This window comes from Gallus gallus, chromosome 2, assembly GCF_016699485.2.
Source record: "Gallus gallus isolate bGalGal1 chromosome 2, bGalGal1.mat.broiler.GRCg7b, whole genome shotgun sequence".
NCBI classification, from domain to species: Eukaryota; Metazoa; Chordata; class Aves; order Galliformes; family Phasianidae; genus Gallus; species Gallus gallus.
The window spans coordinates 111,502,354-111,524,166 of record NC_052533.1 but is presented as its reverse complement, the minus strand read 5'-3'; the positions used below and the strand labels follow the sequence as shown (position 1 = coordinate 111,524,166).

The following is a 21,813-nucleotide window of genomic DNA, read 5'->3' as shown; positions in this document are numbered from 1 at the left end:
ACTGGATTTAAACATTCTGAATTACAAACTCAAATATATAAGCTACTAAGAAGGAGTTTGCATAGAATACAGAATTAGCATCAAAAGCACTAAAGACAAAAAGAACAGCCCTTTAAAAAAAACAAAAAAAAAAACCCCAACAACAACAACAAAACATCATCTAAGTAGGGTTCTACTTTGATCATTTACTGCAATGTTACCATATCTACTGCTACATTTCCATGTTGCAAAAATGATGCATTTAAAAATCCAGTTATGTTTGTGTGCCGGGAATAAAAGGGGATAAGTTTTCAGATGTGTGCCTCCTTAGATCTTACAGAAGGGTTTTGCATGTAATTCAAGACAGAGCTTGCCACTAAATAGGGAGTGATTATTTTTTCTTTTAAAGCTTCTAAAATAGTAGTATACCAAAAGTAATCAGTCGGTCACTAACTATGAAAGTTACAGTCAAATATACAACATATGAGCAGAATTTGATAAATACTTAAAATACATTTGAGATTTTTCTCTCCTGTGTTTCCAGTTTTAACCACCTTGAAGTTTGCTCATTCTACATCAAAAAAACTCTACGCAAAATTAACATTTTAACCCAACAAGTTTCAAGCAATATTCAACACATGAAGAACTGGTGGGAACAAACTTTCCTTGTACTGATGCTACTTCAGCACTTAAGCTACACAGCAATTTATTTGGGATGTTATAATTTAGTCCTGTGTGGGTGTCAACCGACTTGCTTCAAAGTTTGCTTCACATCTACAGCAGTTATTCAAGACGAGACAATTCTATTAGTCATATGGGCTGTCTATTGAGTCAAAGGCTTTTGCACACCTCATTTTGGGAAGTATAGACTCACAACTCCATGCATTTGAAGATTTGAAAATGCTCCGAAAGTGACAGATATGCATCTTGTCTTCTGCCTGCACAAAACCAAGTGTTATGGGACACAAACGTATCCTTGACAGCTCCTGTGGAAGCAGATGGACAGACTCCCTGACCTCCTCCCACATCCACACCATGTTGGGAAAAAATGAAAAATGAAAAGGAGAACAGGACAGCGCAACAAGAGCTTTGCGCACCAACTTTCTAAATTAAAATGGCATTTCCTCTCTCAAAATTGTACTCCTTGATACCACGCCACGTATAGACACACTGGTGGTCTCCAGCCCCACCATCTTTACTGATGGGTGCCAAAACAGTCCAAGAATGGAGGAAATCCATCTAACATCAGCTCTGGAGCAGAAGGGAGAAACATACATCTGGTGAGCTTTCACAGTGATAATCAAAAATGCATCACAGGGAGGTGAACATTTTAGAACAGTGATGGATATGAAAGGCTCCCCGCTGGTCTTTTTGGGCAGCAGTTCCTCCCCCACCATTGCTTCTCAAGGCAGGAAGCTTCCTAGCCACAGAGGATGATTTTTGTTGAACAGAGCCTTAACTTATTAATAAGAATGAAATCTCTTGACCTAGATTTTCTCCTAGCTTAAATAAATAAATAAAATCTGTGTACACAAACACACACACACACACACACACACACAGCCTTCCCCTACAAACACCAACATATTATACTCATCTTACAGCAAAACAATTCAAAACAGATATTTCACAATGGAAACAAAAAAGGCTTTTCTCTCTCTCTCTCTCTCTCTCTCTCTCTCACACACACAGCCTTAACTCAGCTTTGCATACAAACATGAATACAGACGATATGATATTTGATTAAAATAGAAACTTGAACCCCAGGTTGAATGTATTTACTCTTCAAAAGCATTTTACAACTTGATTTCTTCTTGCCTGCTGTGATAATTGATGAAAACTACACAGGGATTAAAATGAGCACAGGTGCGTGTCTCTGTGGTTCAAAGAGATCTGATCTCAAATGAGAATAATAAAAACAGAAAAGCTCCCCTATTTTTAATAATGGGTTTAACGTGCCTAACCAAATAAGCCTAGATTCAGAGTAAGATTTTACAGTCCAGACTTTATATTACCAACATTCAAAACTCATTTCGTAGTGTATCAGAAAGTTTGGTGAGCAATATCTGATTGAAGTATTAACAGCCCTCAGTATTGTGAGAGACTGAAGCCGGGGGGGGGACACTGAACAAAAAAACCCTCTACAAGCAATAAAGAGCACTAAAACACAAACCAGCAGGTAGAACAGCAGATACTTGGCGCTAAATCAACGTTGTTTTTAAATTTGAGAAGTGAAAGGAAAGCCGGGGAGCTTAGAATATTTTACCGCCAATATTAAAGGTCCGCACAAAACCCATGATTATTTTCCCTGCCAAATTGATACCGCTACAGCTGGATCACGACTTCCTCATAACCGTGAGGTCAGGAATTGTTTTAACAAGAAATACGTGATACGGCTAAGTCTTTGTGCCAGATAATCAGACCTAATGCAGAAAAATGTGAATTCCCCCAATTTTCTGTACCAGCCTCCTTCAGCAAAGCTAACTAGCATGTCGCTAATCCCAAATTCACTGCACTACTTTGTTAAACAGATTTAAAAGCCAAATACACACAAATCGCCCAGGATAAAGCATTGATTCTGTGTTCAAGGCTTATCACTGAGCTTCTGTGAGAACTGAAAGAAAAAAAAAAAAACAGTATTCACTTGTGTGGAAAACAAATTAATTTGTCTTCAGTGCATGCCAATGAACAACTCGTCACTCATGTAGGTATTTTTATACAACTACTTTCTTGAATAAGCTGGCTCCGACACAGCTCGTGCAATAACGTACATTCACTCTTCTATTTGAAGCAGAATCCAGTGTATTTTTAGGCCTTTTAATAATAACTGTAGGAGATTACACACCGATGGATCAGAGACTCTCTTCCCTCCTCCAAGCAGGGGCAGCTCACGGCTGTGAGACACGGGAGCTAATTAGCACTGCTTCCAAACCAGCTCCATTTTAACTCAAGCATCTCTTTCAATGGTGAGAAGGAGAAGAACAGTGGCCATGGTTTTGAGAAGGACATCAGTGAAGCTGTCAACATCCAAACTCTCCCAAGCAACCTTTTAACTATACTCAAGTCTATACATTATCCAGTTACAATGGATATGTATTACTGAAGTGCCCACCACTGTGTTTTTAATCATAGGTATTATTATTTTCATAAAGGAACCACATATGTTTACCAGGGAATTGAAATGCAACAAGAAACAGACCAATCAAGCATTTATTGAAAAAAAGAGATTTCAGATAGTTAGAAATAACCTAAATCCAAAATTACTATCATTTAGTTTAAATTAAAACATATGAATGTTCATAGCACATACCTAGTTATTAGTCACTGAGGAGTGTGTGCGTGTGTATGTGTGTTGGGGGGGGGAAAGGAGGCATAAGGCTTAAAATAGCTCATCAATACAATAAACATCAAACTACTATTTAAACTTCACACGGTCCCATTCAAGTTTACGGAGTTTATTTGTTTTTCAGAGGAAGTATACTTAAAAGTGTGTTCTTTCACACGCAGGCAGCTGAACTGGAGTAAGACTAAACCAAATCTGCAGAGGAAACCCAGGATTAGGGCTGAAACTCTGCTCTAATCCTCCTGTCCATAGAGGGAGCGATCAGCAGCCAGCATGTGGTACGGGCTCTGCACCTGCAATACCCAGGCAGGATTCAAAATGCTTACAAAAAGATCAAGCTTCATCTGACAAGTTTCCTTTTGGCTTAAGAAGCGCAGTATCTGCCTTCCTCAAAAACAAACCAAAACCACATGCTTCAAGCCTTGTCAGCAATTTTGCTAGAAGGATACCTGCACGGGACAGACGTATGCTCAACCCCACAACGTCTGGGAATGGTCCTGATGGTGAGAAAACAAGGCTTGATAAATCAGAAACACTGCGGTTGGGTACCCACGAAACAACTCGAGTTGGCACTGTCACATCACATCAGTACGTCATCTTTACATTATTCTTCTGCAAATTCCTTAGTTAATTGATGCAGTCTTCGCAGTTGTTAAACCACTTCACAAACAATGGAACAACAGAATTCCCGTAACAATAAAATAATGTTGAAATAGAGTATTATTTATGGGATGTTGCAAAATGCCTAGCAAAAGAGGAGGAAAGAAAAAGGCTTATCTTTAAATACCACCTCCTACTGCCACATGCAATCATTTCTGGTATTTTTATACCACAATAAGAAGTGAAGGTACAGGAAATAGCCAGCCAGGTTTTGGACTTCAGAAATTACTGCTGTCCCCAAATGGGGGCTTTTCTGCCACACCTGTACTGAATGAACACAGACTGCCTATTTTACAGAACTGGCACGGGGGTCACTGTCATGAAGTGCGTTGGGTGAATGATAAACCCTTCGGTGATTGGGTTGGCATTGGGTGAAATAAACCCTGTGACTACTGCTTGAATATAGACTGGAATTTAAAAAATAATAATTTTAAAAAACCAAACCACAGAAAACAAAATACTTTGCAGCACAGCTTTTAGAAGCCACCGTTTTCTATTGGGACAAAATAGTACTTCAGTCCTATGCCATCCTGCCATGAAGGTTTCAATAGCGAAGCAGCAAAAGGTCTTTTGGTAACTTTTGGTATTGCTTCTTAAAACGTACAGTAAAATTTCACTTTGCAAGACTTATCCATACACTGGGTTCAACTGCAGCCAACACTGACAACAAAACCACAATTTGGCACCAGGAACTGGAAAAATTTGCCAGTTATTTTTTCACCCTTCTTTTCAAATGCACAATGCAAGCTGATTGTCATTTGGACTGCTTTAATACCTCTTCGTATTTTACCAGCATGCATGTTTCTTGCCTAGAGAGTCAACTGCAGTCCACAAGCAGGTATCACAAGTTGAGGAATTACTTTCTTATCTGTGAATATATGCCATGTGTATGCTTAGTACAAAGCTACAACAGCATTTGTATGTCCAAGTTACTAAGTACATAAACAACTTAATGGTGTTCATTACTATTTTAAAGCAGACATCAGCTGCCATATTTGAGCAATGAACAAGGTAAGTTAACAAGTCTCTAAACCAGGCCCTCACTGCATGGGTGCTAAACAACTGGAGAAATACAACAGCACATCAGCTTCCAAACTGAAGACTCATACTAAATTAAGATACGATTTTCTGTTTTGTCATAACTGCAAAAACTCTTTAAGGAATAACTAGAAGTCCTTAACAGCGCAGGTACAAACTGCATCTGCAACTGTTTCCCTACTTATAAAGCCACGTTTTCAGCTCAGCTGGAGGAAAGGCTCAGACTTATTTGTATCTGCTAATTTTTCCAATATTATAGCATGTTGTTGCTGACAACCAGGTATTAATACTAATGCTTATCTGAAAGTTCATAATTACATACCTTATCCTTTTTAAACAGTTTACTGTGTTAAACGCTTAACAGTTTTATTCTGACTAAAAATCCTGCCAAAAACGCCATGAGCATCTTCAGTGCAATTCTGTCTTTTCTTTGAAAAGCAAAACAAACTCATTACATTCCATAAGGAGAATAAAGTCTCTAAAAGAAGACTAAATTCTTCTCAAAGGCAGGATTGCATTAAAAAAAGATTTTATTCTTGGCTCAAATATGAACATTTGGGAGTCACCGCTTTCAAGCAAGCACTCACCCACTTAAAGGCTGAAGCATTTATTTTGAAAAGCAGTGTGAAATTTCAGGGGAAAAAAAAACCCACTATTTTGCACTTCCCTGCTTTTGGTAATTCTCCAGATATGACAAAAAATAATCCCAAAATAGCCTCTTCCCCATATAACCATTTTCTCATAGACATTGCCAAGTTATCTTACACCACCAATGAGAATTTCTACAAGATGTAACGACTTCCAGACAAAGCAACACCGAGTACAGAAATCAAGTGAAAATTAAAAGCATTTGAGGTATTTTTGAAGACACCTGACAGAAGGGCCTGGGGAATTCATCTCACCGGATGTCCAGCATGTACTGCCTTGCCACCAGCCTGCTCAGTACCATCAGAAGCCATCAGGGGAGCAAGGCCATAGCAGAGGGCCATGTGCCGTATCCTCAATGCCCAGGGCAGATGAGTTTGAGCCAGCCCCATCACAAAGGGATACATCCCTACTGCAGCTAACAGCCCTCAGAAGAGCAACACTTCATTGTTGGATGCAGACCAGGTACTGTAACTGCTTTCCCAGATCCAGCCCACATCAGCTGCAGAAAGGAAAAGTTCATCTAGGAAACTGGATCAAGTCCCTACAGGGATTTTGAATGAAGGGTATTACTTGTGTGCGTACACATATGGACAACATTGTTTTATGGCAGAAATACCAAGGGACAGAAAGGAGGATTTAGTCTTTTTTCTCCAGGATGACACAAGCCTACCTGGAGACATCCACGCACGTAATGTTTATTAGGACTTTGAGCAACATGATTTAGAGAGAGATGTCCCTGTCTATAGCAGGGGGTTTGGAATGAGATGATCTTATGGGTCCCTTCCAACCCAAACCATTCTATGATTCTGTGGATACTGATGTGTGCTGCTGGTTCCAGTGGCAGAAGTGAGAGTCATTAGAGTTTTCTGGTCAACTCCTTTCCCCTGCCTCATGCATGCACATATTTGTGGAAATGCTGTTTCGGCCATTCTCCTTGTCTTTTATGCGAAGGCATTACTACTTTCTCTTATATGCAAAGCAAAATCTTGACTGAAAGAGCTCTGTAAGCTGCATTTACTGCAGTAATGGAAAATTAGGCCCAAGAAGCTGAACATTTTGTGACTACATTAATTTCATACATGTCAGTCTCCAACTAAAACTACAGCATCAAGCAACAGCTCACCTTTCTTTCTTTTTATTTAAATATGTACACCCAGGAAAGTACACAGGAGTAAATTAAGGCATTTTACTATATAGGTCAAGTCCTGACCTGTAGATCTACATACATTAGCATAAAGGTAGAATTACTACAGACATCAAAAATGAAACATTAATAACTAGTTTACATACTCATCCTAGAGATTGCTAGAAGAAAAAAAATTGTCTAAGCCAAAAAAAATACAACTGAAAAGTAATAACTGAAAACAGAGACAGTGTATAATTGGAATCTTTTACAAGAAGACTTCCTTGTGAGAAATTTGTTGTATTTTATAAGAAGAACACACTAAATCAGGCATCTTCATTTTACGTCACCTTGCATTTCATATGTATTTAGGTTGAAGACTAACTACATAACTCAAGATAATTCAAATCTGTTCTGAAACATGCTTTTAATTACCTGAAAAAAAAGCTGTACCGAGTTTTCCATGCAGAACGCATCCTTTTTTTCAGGAAGAACACATCTGTCTTCTTCCCAAGTCAGAACAGAACTAGTTAAAACAAAAATTATCACGCAACGGAAAACAATTAGATATTTATGTTCTGTAATTTCTCAACAGGGGAAAGAAGTTCTACAATTCAAGCTGCCAAAGGCTGCGAAGCTGTGATCAAAGACATTATAATGTCAAAAAGAAAAGAGACAGACGCTGGACAGCAACCCAAGGGCACATTCCCTGCTTTCTCAGGAGCTTTCAGAGGTACAAAGCCCAGCAGCCAGAAGGAACCCAGCCATACTCCAGCACTATAATTGCCTCCTCCATGTACTTACCAACCCACACCTGGAGAACACTCACTGCAAGTCCCAGTGAATTTTGTAGGGTTGTGACCACAGAGTTTCTTACGTTCTCGTTTATACTTTTATTCTTTCTCATGACAGAAAAACAGATCACTGATAACAATTTTAAGAGCTGTTTGACACAATAAGAAAGATAAACAGAACTAAAGTGAAGAATGTCATCTCACTATCAGAGACCACAACCTTCACAAGTATGTAAAAGCCCTGACATTTCAGAAAAGCCCCAGCCAAGCAAGAACTGAGCAACTACACACAACTCTACAAAACAATTTCACATAAAGGAAAGAGATGTTATATACAGGTGACTGTTCCACTAAAGAACAAGATACATTCTCCACCCCAAATTAAGTGTTCTGTATACTGCCTAATATAAGAAGGGTGTTATGAAAATGGTGATGAACACACTGTTACAACTCCAAAATTGTCATGTAAAAAGGTCTATTTACAACAAAGGATAAAACTATTTTAGTATTTCCTCCTCCTTTTTATTACTATGGTACCAAGTTGTATTTAATTGAAGGAAGACTTCACCGGGCACCGTTCAGTCTGGTTCAACACTGAAAACAGTGGGCTTTATTTTCAAATAGTAGGCAGCTTTCACAATTTGCACCAAGCTGAATGAAGCATTCCATAAAAGCAAGTCACACTGATTAAGGAACAGGTTTTGTTTCTCATTAGAAATTCAACTTTAAATTAGTAGAAGTTTGAAGCATGGGGAAGAGGTAGCAGAAAGTCTGGAAGCTTACAGCAGCTAGCGTTGCATTAGACAGGATCCCTATCACTACTGCCATAACACTAGTGTTCCTCACTTAAGAACGTTCTTCTACAATTACTGTGTTTGCTTAATACCTCTGAAATAGAATGGTGTATTTATACACTTCAGTCATGTGAATAGCAATAGAAAACACCAGACAGACAAGTCAAAACAGACAGAATTCATGTCAACATGTAGTTTGTCTCCCTGCCTCCCTGTCTCACCTGGACAGCAGCTCCTCACGTTCAGAGCACAGCAGTGGGCACCACATAGCTGTCTCACAGCTCTGCAATGCCACTGCAGAATTACACTGTGGTATCTGGCTGCAAAGTAAGCTGACTGCCATTAGCAGCACTTCGCTAGTCAGGATCACAATGATAGAGGATGCAATGAAATGTACACTGGAGCTGGAGCACACGCATCTGATTTCACACACGGGCTGGGCACCTTATACCAAGCCCTTTCAATAACAGTGATACAACTGAGTTGATTCCAACATTCAGAAAAGCATCATTTGACACCTTCATAGCAGTTTACAGATAATGAAAGCTCAGAGAAAAAACCTCTTATTAAACCCAGGGTTGATGGGGGACAGGCCTTCTCCTGGTGCATCTGGCCTCTTGCATTTTCGGCAAAGCCCTGATACTGCTGTTTAGCCAGCTAAGCAGGAGTTAATTCAGCTTCTATGTCCCCAGAGCCTCTAATTCTCTAGTCTAGTCTTTAGGAAGAGCACTTTGAAATAGATCAAATACGAGATGAGCATTCTCTGCATACACCTCTTCACAAGTGGCATGGATACTACTCCAAAATGCCCCAGGGCTTCACAGTTCCCTTACCGGGCACCAGAAAGATGAGCAGGGGTACCTGCAGGGCCAGGACATGAAAATAAGCCTAGGAAGCAGCACCTGCCCTCACCATCATGCTACAGACAAGCCAACTGTGAACTGCCTGAGATTCAAGGAGATGCTAGGTAAGGTATGCCTCATGCACCACCACACTCCACATTCTCCATACACTCACAAAGGTGCCCCCTAGGTCAGTATTATCTCACTGTTTCAGTCCAGTGTCTGACTTCCTACTTTACAGAAAATAAACCATTACCTCCTCGCCTCAAGTGAGACCTCCTTAATTTTTCATTCACGTTCAGCACTTACTCACACTACTTCCCTTTATCTTGGATCCCTTCAGATCCCTGTAACAAGACAGGTGGTTGAGAAGAGTAAGCCACTGGCAGAATTTTGCATTTTTATTACATTTAGGGGAAGGCATGCCGCAATAACCTTGTTCCATCTCATCAGCATTCCTGTTCCTTAGCATATTTTCTGAATAAAGCCTATGCAGGCAAATTAGCACGGTGATATTTCACATAGTTCTTGGTCTTTATGGTTCATTCTCTCACTTGCTAATGCTTCCTGTCAGTTGCCAGGCTCCTAGATCAGTAAAGGGTAATTTGCACATCTGCCTACTGTAGCAGCTGTCTTTTGAAAATTAGGATGGATGGCTTCACAACCTCAGCCACAGCATCACAACAGCCTGAAGATGTCAAGCCAAGAGGATTTTAGGATAAATTGGGTTCCAAACATCCAAAAGAGCATTTCTTTTCTTTTCTTTTTTTTTTTTAATCTTGTGGAGCTTTGAAATATCACTTTTGAAGTCATCATCCCTCAGCCACCCTCCCCCCCCCCAGCTACTGACAGACTAAAGAAGCTCCAATAAAGGCCCACAGCAAATTTTCACCTCAAGTCCTCCTAATTTTATCATTGCTGAGTGGAAGATACATGCCTATTTGTGTGCATTTCTGCAATTGAACTTATTCATTCATTTTAAGACAAAAAATAGATTATTGTACGCAATCTGTTACTACTCAGATAGCAAAACACTGTTATGTCTGGTAGCAGGCTTGCTTTTTTTGGCTTTAGGAGGGCTTTTTTTCCCCCCCTTCTTCCTGTGAGAGGAAAGATCTTCCCAAAGGATTTAAGTGATTTCATAAAACAAATGTAAAAACAAAGACACTTTTGTCTAAAGACTGCAAGTTTTGTTTTAAGGGGAAGGGACAGAGAGGGAAGGAAGAGAGAAATGACACTGATCATCTTCCAATTAAACAGAAAAAAAAGACCTCATTCCAAAAATAGAAACTTTTTGATAGCATGAGCTTTCTATAATAAGAAGGTTATAAAAAAAGAAATCAAATTCATATTTGTTTCTAAATATACACATCTTGCTTAACACAATCACCGGTGAATACCTCAAACCATTATAGTGAAGATCAGAGGAAAACATTTTATCTCCAAATTCAACCACTTATACAGTGCATTCCTATTTGCTCTGCTTCATTAGAGTCAGTTTCTTTCCCTTACAGTCTACCAAACAGGAAGAAAGGAGGAAAAAAAAAAAAGAGGCTGAAATGTGTGGTTTTAAGTGTACAAAGATTTGTGGGATTCACTTCAGCTACAACTGCTGAAGCTTAACCTAATATGCATCATTTCATTTGCTCAATTAGGACTCAATACTATAGTGGGAACAATGCCCTGAACTCACACAACAAACATGACAAGACCAGGACAACAGTAACAATAAATAAAGGAAGAACTAATGAAAGCATCAGAGAAGCCTTCAGCAAAGCTTGTGTTGTGGTCTCACAAGAAAAATCTAAGTGAGCAGACCTTCACATCTACAGATGTTCCCCACGCATTTACACAAACACACTGCAGAAATGTCATGTGTTACAGAACTGGGACTCCAGCTTCTCACTAGTAGATATTAGTTAAAAATAACACGTGCCCAAATTCAGTGAGAGCATTCCATAAATTCCCATTCACACTGCCTACCACTTAAATTGATTCGGTATTGTCACCCACTGCAGTTGTCGCTCAACACACAGAAGTAACTCACTGGAAGAGTTCAGCAGCGATGGACTTCAGCAATATCACAGTTCAGAAAGGCAAAACAACATAGATAACAGGAAACTTGCGATTAAATTGAACATAGAAGTGAAACCCATCACATTTTAACTATTCATATCTACATGACTGACTTAGAAATGCTGGTATTAAACTTGACTTTTTTCTAAACAGTCTCACAGATGTATATGCATACACAAAAAGTGGCAAGGTGCTCTTATTTGAGAGAGGAAAACAGGTCCAAACTACTGAGGGTGGACAGGAGAAATAACAGTGGCAAATGTATAATGCTTTTGTGATCCATGGATGCATGTGCATATATATACATATGCATTTAGAAAACGCATGTTATCATCTCAAGGACTGCTCGCCCAACTATTATTTAAACAATTCTACAGCACAGTTTAAGCTGCACATACATACATGCACCAGCACACGCAAAAGAAACAGTTTCACTTCCAATGGCCCACTGACCTCCCTGGATAGCACACACTGATTAAGCTGTCAAATAGAAAAGGACAACAACATACAAAGGTCATTCTGAATCCAAAGGTCTGAGTCCATTCATGAATTTGGGTAGTTATTTAAGACAGACTTGCCTAAAGCTGTGTAGAGGTACTTGAGGAAGAACAACGCTGCTACCAATGGCCCTTTCACAAGGAAAGGATGTTTCTTCAGCTCCTGTTTGCACAAGGAAAAGAAAAAGATAAACAGCAGGTGGAAATCTGAAGGAAAGGTGACAGCAAGCACTGGAAGGCTGCGGAACAACCTTTCTTTCCCCTTTCTTCCTCCCGCAATTCTTCTTTCCTTTGCTTTGTTTGTGAACTACACAAAATGCCATTTAATCGGCAGATGCTCACGCCTAAAAGGTTCTCCTGCAGTTTGCTGCAAGGTTCTGCTTTGTTCCTTCCCCACTGTACACTCTCTTCATTCAGACAAGTTCTTCTCAATAGTGCAACCCCAACCAGCTAATAGCTATCCCACAGTTACATCACAGTGATGAATAAAACATGAGCTCTCCAGTTTAATTCGAACACGCATTAATACGCATACTGAGTTCAAGTGTATCACAAGCAATTCTGTCATTTCCCTTTCCACTGGTTTGCTCATTCACAGTCTTTCCCTAACTCTCGTTCTGTCAATCACAACTCCCTTGTATTCTTCCACTTGTGCATGCTTCATGTTTTACCTCCATCTCTTTAAACCACTCCTCTCTTGCTCCGATCCATTTCTCTGCTTCCCAGTCTGACCATGCTTGCCATGAACACAGTAGTAACAGCAAGGAAGTTCCTTTCCACTTGTTTGAGCTGCAGACGATACTGGATGTGGCTGTCATCTTCCCTGACCAATAAAGTCTTCAAACATTTCCTCCCATTTCTTAATGCAGACTTTTCCAAGACCTCAAATTTGTAACAGGAAATTATTGGAGCAATTCTGTTTTAAAGAACTCAACAAAGCACCAGGAGATGTGTGCTCAGCTCTCTGATTTGCTGGAGGCCATTCAAGTTTAGGTTGAATCTCTCCTTTATAAACCTGAAATAACAACTTATCCACCTCATCCATTAGCATTTGGAACTTGAAAGCTGTCAAACAAAAGATGCTACACGAACATGAAGCATAGCCCTGGTCTCATCTTTTTTAATGATATACTCATCATTCGTATAAAAGAGCAAGAGGAGCAAGTGAAAAGAAAGAAAAAAAAAAATCACAATAAGTGAATAGCATAATACATGCTAAAAGCTACCAAGACAATAAATTCAATTTTCCCTGGGATTGTTGAATTATTCTTTTGATGGCTCAACACAATCTTTTCACGTTTATTTCCTATGGGGGATGCCAACACACTGAGCTCATTACACAGCTCCACTTAAGAAGAAGGCAGAAAAAAAAGGGAAAAAAGCACATGTATTTAAAGCAAACATTAAAAATCTGAACAATTAAATTTTAAGTCAACTCCAGTGGAAAGGAGTGTGCAGCTGGATTATTTCTAAGGAAGCTAGACACCTGCCTTATAATTCAAAACAAACAGACATAAAACAGTATCAAGACACTGATCTTGCTTTGATGTACAAACATTCTCAAAGCATCTTACTTTTTTTAAATGATTCTTCTAAAGATGCACCCGCACCAATGACATACATTCTTCCTCCTTTTTAAGGAGTCCTCTTGAAGCTTCCAGAAGCCAGATTGTGTCTACAAAGCTCAGTTACAGGAAAGCTTACAAACGGGAAGGCTCCGATACTCCAAAGGAGATCAAAGTCAGCACGGTGGGGCCTTCAAATCACATACGCCATCATTAAGCTTCTGCTCATACCAGACAAGCCTTCAGCTGAAGGGAAACCCCAAACTAAGTGTCTGAGCTGCCATGCTTCAGGGTGTCCTGGGTGATGGGGCCTCCTTGGCCGTTGTGTGGCTCAGCACAGAGGATGGATGTAAGCACCCACTCAACAGTGGTGGTTGAGGGCCTTACTTACGTGTTCATCAGCCATCCTGACCTCCAGCCTGCTTTTCCATTTTCTGTCCCATGCATATTAATTTGTGGTTATCTTTAATATTTTATGATTTATACTTGATTCCATTATACACTAAAAAAACAAAAAGCAGCAGCTACTAATGGCATTGACGGGAATTTTACTTGCTAAAAATTCCCTCCACCATCACGTGACTGGACAACACTTACTCTCATCTCCAAAAAATTACAAACAAAAACAAACAAACAACAAAAAACCAGCCTATCTGCTCATGATGCTTCCTTCATGGAAGCATTTTCTATTTCTGTTGATTTGCACCAAGGATCGAAGCACCAAACTTAAGGTAGCTTGAGATGCCTGTGCAGGTTCCTCAGCGGTCACACACAAACTTAAACACAAACTGTGACTTAATAGACAAGCAGGTGGGAGAGTATCCAAAATCTGATAGCTGGGAAACTCATTTTGATTTTCAACGTACGTGTTTTCTAACATTCATTCAACAAGTCATCCAGTCATCCTCCTGTACGACAAGCTCTTAATCAACAATTACAGATGAACTTCAGTTTATGACCTTTCCTCTTCTCTAAGAATCTGCCCCAGGGAATTTCTTAGCAGCTGCTACCCTCCTGTCTGCCCTAACTAAGAGATAAAAGCCAACATAGCTTCAGTTTTAGTCTCCACCTAAATCCAGACTGTTTGTGCCCATCATCTCTGTAGCCTGGATGACCCTCTAAATGTTCTAGAATTTTATCTTCTCTGTACACAAGTAGCAAGAATCGTGTACAATATTTGACATGAAATCTCCCCAGTGCCTTGTATAATAATTCTCTCACTGAAGAGATCTCGGTGACCACCACATCTGCTTTTGTTTTGTGTCCAGCATCAGTCATCCCTGTTTGACTACAGCATGCAGGCCTTTCCCTGCAGATCTGTTTTAAGGGATGACCTCCCAGCTGACAGCAGATGTGCTGCTAATAATCACTCAGCAGATAATCTCACTTTCAGAGCTATTTAACTTCCTCTCATTCCTACTGCTTCAGTCATCGTGGACATTCAAGTCTTCCTGTGCAACAGTCCAACCTTCCTCAATGCTGACTGTGCTCCCTGACTTCGCCTCATCAGCAATCACCCTTTGAACAGATTAATCTCCGCTGGTATGAAGGAAAGAAGACCAGCTCCCCAGCAATACCTACCCCAAGCAGCAACTCTATCCACACAGCCAGAGTCAATTTCTTTTTTGGTGTCTCCTTAAGCTATCTCACCATTTTTTAGCCAATCCTCGTATTTCCAATTCAGTTATTTTCAGTGTAGCACCGCTGAACTGAAGTCTTCTACTCCTTTTGTCTGTAACATTCAGTACTTATCCAGTAATAATACATCTTTAGTCTTCCATGACCTAATTGTGGCGAATCCATGATGCATTTTATCCTGTTTTCCACTTATCTTTGTGTATTTAATTACTTTTTCCATTCCAAATTTCTTCTAAATCCCTGAATATTATTAAGACCAGAGCAAGAAGTGTGAATAGATTTCATTCTTCTCTCCTTAGAAAATAAACACAAGTGTAATTATTTTGCTTTACTGCTATCACAGCCACTACACCCAATTCGACAGACAACAAACAATTCTTTTCTTTTACCTGGCTCCAACATTCTGTGCCAACCCTTTCAGAGTCCTACAGCAGAGGCTCTTGGGTTCCTTTCCTTAACAGCATTAAAACTTGAAACAAGCATAAGACTTGTTTTTATTTGTTTGTCACGCTGTCTTTCTCCCATATTCTCATTTCTATGGGAAAGTGGTCATAACTGGCTGATTTTGGAGTTGTTAAAGTCACATATCCTTCAACTACAGCCTGGTCCTCATAGTATCAAACCCAACTTGTCTTCCTCCCACCTCTTTTTCTTTCTTTTTTTTTTTTTAAACAAAACAAAACAAAAAACCCTTTGTTCGTGTTAAATTTCTTCACAATCTAGCATTTAGAAATACATGTTATTCTTGCAGTTTCAGCCCACTGACAGTCAATCTCCTCCTTCCCTTCAGTTCTTAAAGGTTTTCTGATAACTTGTGGTATTTTTCCCAAGATGCTTACTCTTGCAGCAAGGTTCGCAGTCCCCTTGGAAAACATTTCCTCCTGCTTAAAATGCAGATTCTGAGCAGATGCTGTACCTTTCATTTAAGGCAATCCAATGCATTTTTCCCCCTCCAAATCTGTAGACCTGTAGGTCTTCAGCTTAGTGTACTTCACAAACTAGTTCCTTTAACTTCTCAGAACCTGTCCTTCTGAAATAAAAGCACTTTGCAGCTGGCACATTTATCCCTCATTTTAATTCACAATGATTAACTTGTGGCTAATCAACACATGCGCCTTGTGGAACAGAGCTGTTATCTAGTGATGGAAAACAAGATCCAGTGTTAGCCACGGAGAGACCAGAAACATTCCAGAACCAGAGTTCAAAGATATGACATCCAGCTCTGGGCAGTGTGTTCTGCCTTAGTTCACTGCCCATTCCACCACAGTTAACAGGCAAAAGGTATCCCAGGATGATTAGATTGGATATCAATCAGTACACTGAAATATGTGACCACTTTTAGAAGCATGCTTCCAAAAGGAAAACTTTTGTGCACTACGCTTTTTCATGTTAGCACCATATCTCAAATAGGTTCTGTACCTCTGAGCTACCAAAACATGACTTTAGAGCTATGTTTCATAACTTCACACACTTTTGCCTCATTAAATGAAAGTCACTCCTCCTAGTTTTGGAGTATAATGTAAACTTTAAGTAGAAAACAACATCACGCCCACTGTAAAACCACACCTGTACAGAGCCCCTTCAGGAACAACCTGAAGTGCCACCAGTCCCAAGATCCAGGGAGAGAGGGCTCAGATGGCCATGTGCTGCAGCAGGACATAGCCAGACCCACTCCAACAAACTGACAGCAGATGGGCTCTATATGTGCCTGGAAAACACCATTCCCTTCTTAGCTTTGACTCACGACATGATTTCTCTCATTATCTGCAGAGATGTCCTGGCACAAGGGCAGCTCAGAGCTATCAGCTCCATCAAGGCAATAAATCACCCAAAAAGCACATTCCTGGTATACCTGCACCTACACTACAGAGCTGTGAGGAGAGCACAGGCACCTGCTTATTACCTCCTGCCCACAGATTCAATACTGCATCATGAAGTATCAAATGTCATAGTTAATTATGGACCTCTATAAAATGGGATGCTTGTCAGAGCCAGCATACAGCTCTAACGGTACCAAAGCACACCAAGGCAAACAAAAGCCACCATCCCCACAGAGACTACCAGTGATCCTTCATCTCTCTCTCAGCCCCCATCACCAGAAACGGTCTCACCAACTCATACTGAAGCTTTGTTAATTCAAAGCCAGTTGTGTGCTGGGGCGGTATGGATTACACTGACCTTTTCAGAGGTCCCAACTTTTTTGAATAAGTAGGACACGACGTGAGGCACAAGGCACACTGCACGCCCACGGCGTGCCATGCACCAAGAACCAGCAGGCTCTATGGGCAGAACCAACAACAAGCCGCCCTACGAAGCACGGCTCTCAGGGTACATAAATATGGATGTGAAATGAAAGCACTCGCTCTAACCCAGCACCATATTTAATCAAGAGACACGCTGCACAGAGGATTGAAGCCGAAGTGCAAAGTGACCTCCGCAAAGCCACTCAGCACATCAGTAGCAGGTTTGAAAAAGAGCACTTACAGCCATGTGATAACAGCTCTACACTGAAGATAAAAAGTCCACGCTACAGATAAAAGTCACCTTCCTGCTTAAAAACACAATAGCGTTGTCATTTGAAGCACAAAGGCTGTTCCACCCCTAAGTATCTCAACACAATAACTGTAGATTTTAAACACAAGCACGGATCAGCATGCAAATCACCCTAACTCAGGCCTGAGTGAATTAACACTGATGGCACGGGAGACGTTGGTGTGACCACGCCAGGTCTTCGAAAGTTTTAACCTCCTCTATTGTATACGGTGCTATACACCCTGGACCATAGGAAACAGCTCCGCTTCTTGCCCTAGCTGAGAGAAGCATCGCTGGAGGAGTACGGGCCGTGCAAGCCAGTTACCTCCGGACAAGCCTCCTCCCCGGCCCTAAGTTCCCCGCGGCTCAGCTCAGCTCAGCGCCGGTAGCCGCCGGCCGCCCCGCTCGGGCAGCGCGGTGACAGAGGCGCAGCAACACCATGTGCTCGGCCCCATCCCCACGCAGGGGAGTCCAGGGAAGGAAGTTCACGCTCCTCACCGACCTGGGAAAATAACTCGGGAGCAGCTAACCGGCCAGTCCTCCCAGCTGCTTTCTCCTGGGCCATATGTTATCCCCTGATATTAGCGAGGAATTTCAAACCGCTTCGCCCGCTCCGCCGCAGACCCGCTCTGCCGCCGGATCCCGAGGGAGCGGGCACGGAACCGGCTCCGCTTCCCCGCGGCACCCACCCGCCGGGTCCGCCCGCCCCCTACCCCACCGGGCAGGGCAGGGCGGCTCCCACCGCATCGCAGCGCCCGGTGGGATGAGCCCCCCGCTCGCTCCCCGCCCGCCCTCCGCCGCGGGGGGTCCGCAGCAAGAGGGGGAGCGGCTGAGGGGCGGCGGCGCGGCGCTCAGCCCAGGGCCCCACCGCGCCCGTCGAACCCAGAGCCGCGGCCCGGCCCTGCGCCGCGCCCTGCCGCCCTTACCGTCTTCGCCGGCGCGGCTCGGAGCCTCCCGCTGAGGAGCGAGGCGAAGCCGTAAGGAAGAGCGGGGAGCCGGGGCCGAGAAAGCCGCCGCCGCCGCCAGCGGGAGGAGGAGGGGGCGGAGGATCGGCTGCGAAGGGGAGGAGACGGGGGGCGGTCGAGCCGAGGGGCCGGCGGCCGCGCGGCCGGCGCTTCCTCCCGACACGCCGCCGAGTGGGGCCGGGCCGAGCGCGGGGGCCGGGGCGCGGGGCCCTCCCAACGCCGCCGAGCCCGGATCTGTGTGGGCTCACCCCTCGCCGTGTTCGCGCCGCACGGAGCGGCCCCGCCGCCACCGCCGCCTTTGTTCGGCCGAGGCGCGGCCGGGGGTGGGGGTGGCGAGCCGGGCGCTGAGCCCTGAGCCCCGCCCGGGGCTGCTCCTTCGGCCGTGGACGGCACGGCATTACCGATGTTAATTTGGGTCTGCGATGAAAGCCCCGCTCACCTGTGCCAAGCGCCGCTCGGCATCCAGCGTTGAAGTCAGCCCACGCGCAGCGCCTCGGCTGCCTGTTTATGCCTGGGGAGCTGACTGGCGGCTGCTCTGTTAAATTAACTTGTGGGGTTTTTCCCTTCTCTCTCTCTCTCACTCTCTTTTTTTAATTGCAGAGGGTAATAGAAACTGTGAAGACTGTTTTCTTAGCATTCTTTTCTTGGCAGTTACCAAAAACTACAAATCTGTTTTCAGATACACCTTTAGTCCGTTGTGTGTGTGTGTGTGTCCATGAGTTTTCTTTCAAACATTGACTCTCGGACAATGACCAGAGAAGGGATTATCCTGCTCTGTTCTGCACTGCTGTGGCCTCACTTCGAGCACAGGATGCAGGTTTGGGCTGCAGAGAGAAGGACAAGGAAAGCATCCAGAGGAGGACTGCAAAGATGGGGAAGAATCTGAAGGGCAGGATGCGTGAGGAGCGGCTGAGGTCCCTGTGTTCGCTCAGCGCAGAGCAGAGGAGCTGAGGGGAGGCCTGATGGCGGCTGCAGCTCCTCACAGGGAGCGGAGGGGCGGCGCTGAGCTCTGCTCCGTGTGACAGCGACGGGGCCCGAGGGAACGGCACGGAGCTGTGTCAGGGGAGGGGCAGGTTGGATATCAGAAAAGGTTCTTCACCAGGGCTATGGTCCTGGCCCCAAGCTGCTGGAGCTCAAGGTGCGTTTGGACAACACTCTCAGCCATAGGATCTGAATTTTAGGTGATTTTGTGTGAAGGCAGGATTTGGAATCAACGATCCTTGGGGACCCTTCCAAGTTGGGATGTTCCATGGTTCTATGATTTGCCCATTGATGCACATGTCCAGTTGCTTACTGAACTCTAAGCACCTCTCCGTTGCTTGTTCTGTAACACCACTCCAACATTTCTCCTCCTAATTTCAGCTCATCAGTTTGAGTTCTCAGGACAATACAGGCTGTCCGTTCACACCAGATAAAATAGTTGAAAGGGAAGGATCTTCCTGTGTCCACTTCTCACTTAGAAGGGGCTTAGAAACTCTTGTATGAGGTCTTCTCCGAAGGGCACGTATACTTCAGTCATCTGGACAGAAGTGGTTCAACCTACAGGACCATCTACAAAGTGACCTTTCAGTGAACTGGTGACAAACCAGAACTAGACTATACCAAGTTGTTGGGACCAGGGGGGCTTTTTGGCAGCCTTCCATAAAATCTAATTTCCCCAGGGTTCATTAATAGCCCCATAGAGCCCCAGCAGTTCCACAGTTTCACCTGGAAGTTCTTGATGAGCGCAGAGACCCAGAGCACAGTGGCCTCTGCTTCAGCTCAGTGCAAGTATCAGGACAGCACAAGGTTTTTGGTTCCAAGCTGTTCAGGTTGTTAAGCACCAACCAGCCACTTTGATATGCCATTCCTGGTCAAAGCAGAGGCCTACCAGTGTTTTAATTCCAGGACAACACACAAACATTTGTCAAACAGCACTTCTGTTGTGTGCACCCTTCTTGATGAAACAAAAGCTACAGAGCTCTTTCTTACAGTACTGACTGGTAACGTTTTTACACCCGTTCATCACATGATGGATAGCTTTATTAAATTATGCCACACTGCAGCTGCTGCCTCTGGGAAGAAGTATGGAATAATACAATTAATATCTCACCCTTTAATTTTAATATAGCTATTAAAATATTCATTCTCACCATCAAGATTGGTGACAGCCTCTGTCTCAGACAGATGTCCATCCCATAAAAACACTGCCTGAAGTTCCCCACCTGCAAGGCAAGCCGTAGACCCAAGTTAATCACGAGCACCCAGGGACTTCATCACGGTCCAAGTCATTGTAATGAAACTAGCACTCTGAACCCAGGACGACATTTGAGGGCACCATAAATGATTACCCTTGCACACAGAGGTTTGTATTTCAGAGTGCCATAGTATCTATGTACAAGTGGTATCCGAGGCAAAGACTAATTCTATGAACATGCATGTACCTGATTAAGCTCATTTAATTCCATTAGAAGTAAAATAAAGTTAGGAACCTCTGGAGGTGGACAGAAAATTATCCAGTTCCAGACTTATTTCTTCACACATACCTAAGAACAGATGATTACAAAATGAATTTACCTTGTTGGTCCATTAAAATGCTTCACCATCTACAAAAGGTTTTGAGAGACGGGGCTTTAAAAATTCAGCTACTGATCATAACTGTCTTCCTAGGCCCAAATTCTTGTAAGACCAAGAATAAAGCGTTTGTCAGTCTGATCAGCAGGTTTACTTGGAAACAGCTGACACTGCTTAAAATAAAATTATGTTAATTAACACAGGTTCTCAAGGTCATGTTTTAACAGCGCAACCCACAGTGCAGACAAGCTCTGTCCACCCAAACAATGGGTTGCTTTTATTCATGTTCCTTTAACCTGCTATCAACAGCAAGTCTGCATCTCACTGCTGCTTCTGAACCTTCAGCCTGCTTGTGTTCAAAGGGAATTTTGGATGCACTTTGGCTTACTTGTGCCGTTTGCAAAGCAGCGAGCAGAGGGAGGAAGCAGTCACCTGCTGTAAGGACAGCCAGGGTTAAATGAGCTCATTTCCCTCTGGTTAGCTCTCTGGGCCTGACTGCAGGGTGCTTGGGTTTTGGATCTGGTCTGCTTGTGTAAACACGAGCATAATGATCAAAATACACTTCAACATGAAGACTGCTGCCTGGATTACTGCCGCAATTAGCCCCGGCAGTTTAAGTACTGCACAGTGCAGCTCTCCTCTCTGCCCCCTGTGCCTGTAGCATGCATTCACTCTATATCCCTCCAGACCACAAACAAGGAGGGGTGATCTGAAATCAGCAGCTACCTGCAGCAGCTGCACCAACATGTTCTTTTAGTGTACTTGT

General features: G+C 42.9%; 1 protein-coding gene across 2 annotated transcripts in view; it reads right to left on the bottom strand.

Annotated features, from left to right (window-relative positions):
* FAM110B (family with sequence similarity 110 member B) overlaps window positions 1-18,553 on the bottom strand; it is a 103,029-nt gene extending 84,476 nt beyond the window's left edge. Inside the window, exons 1-2 of one of the 2 annotated variants that reach the window (XM_046938092.1) lie at window positions 18,456-18,553; window positions 7,227-7,317 (exon numbers count right to left, since the gene is read on the bottom strand). The gene's annotated coding sequence lies outside the window, so the exon portion shown is untranslated. The remainder of the gene's footprint in view (window positions 1-7,226; window positions 7,318-18,455) is intronic. The other variant, XM_004939866.5, reaches the window with a different exon arrangement.
* Window positions 18,554-21,813: the final 3,260 nt, after the last annotated feature.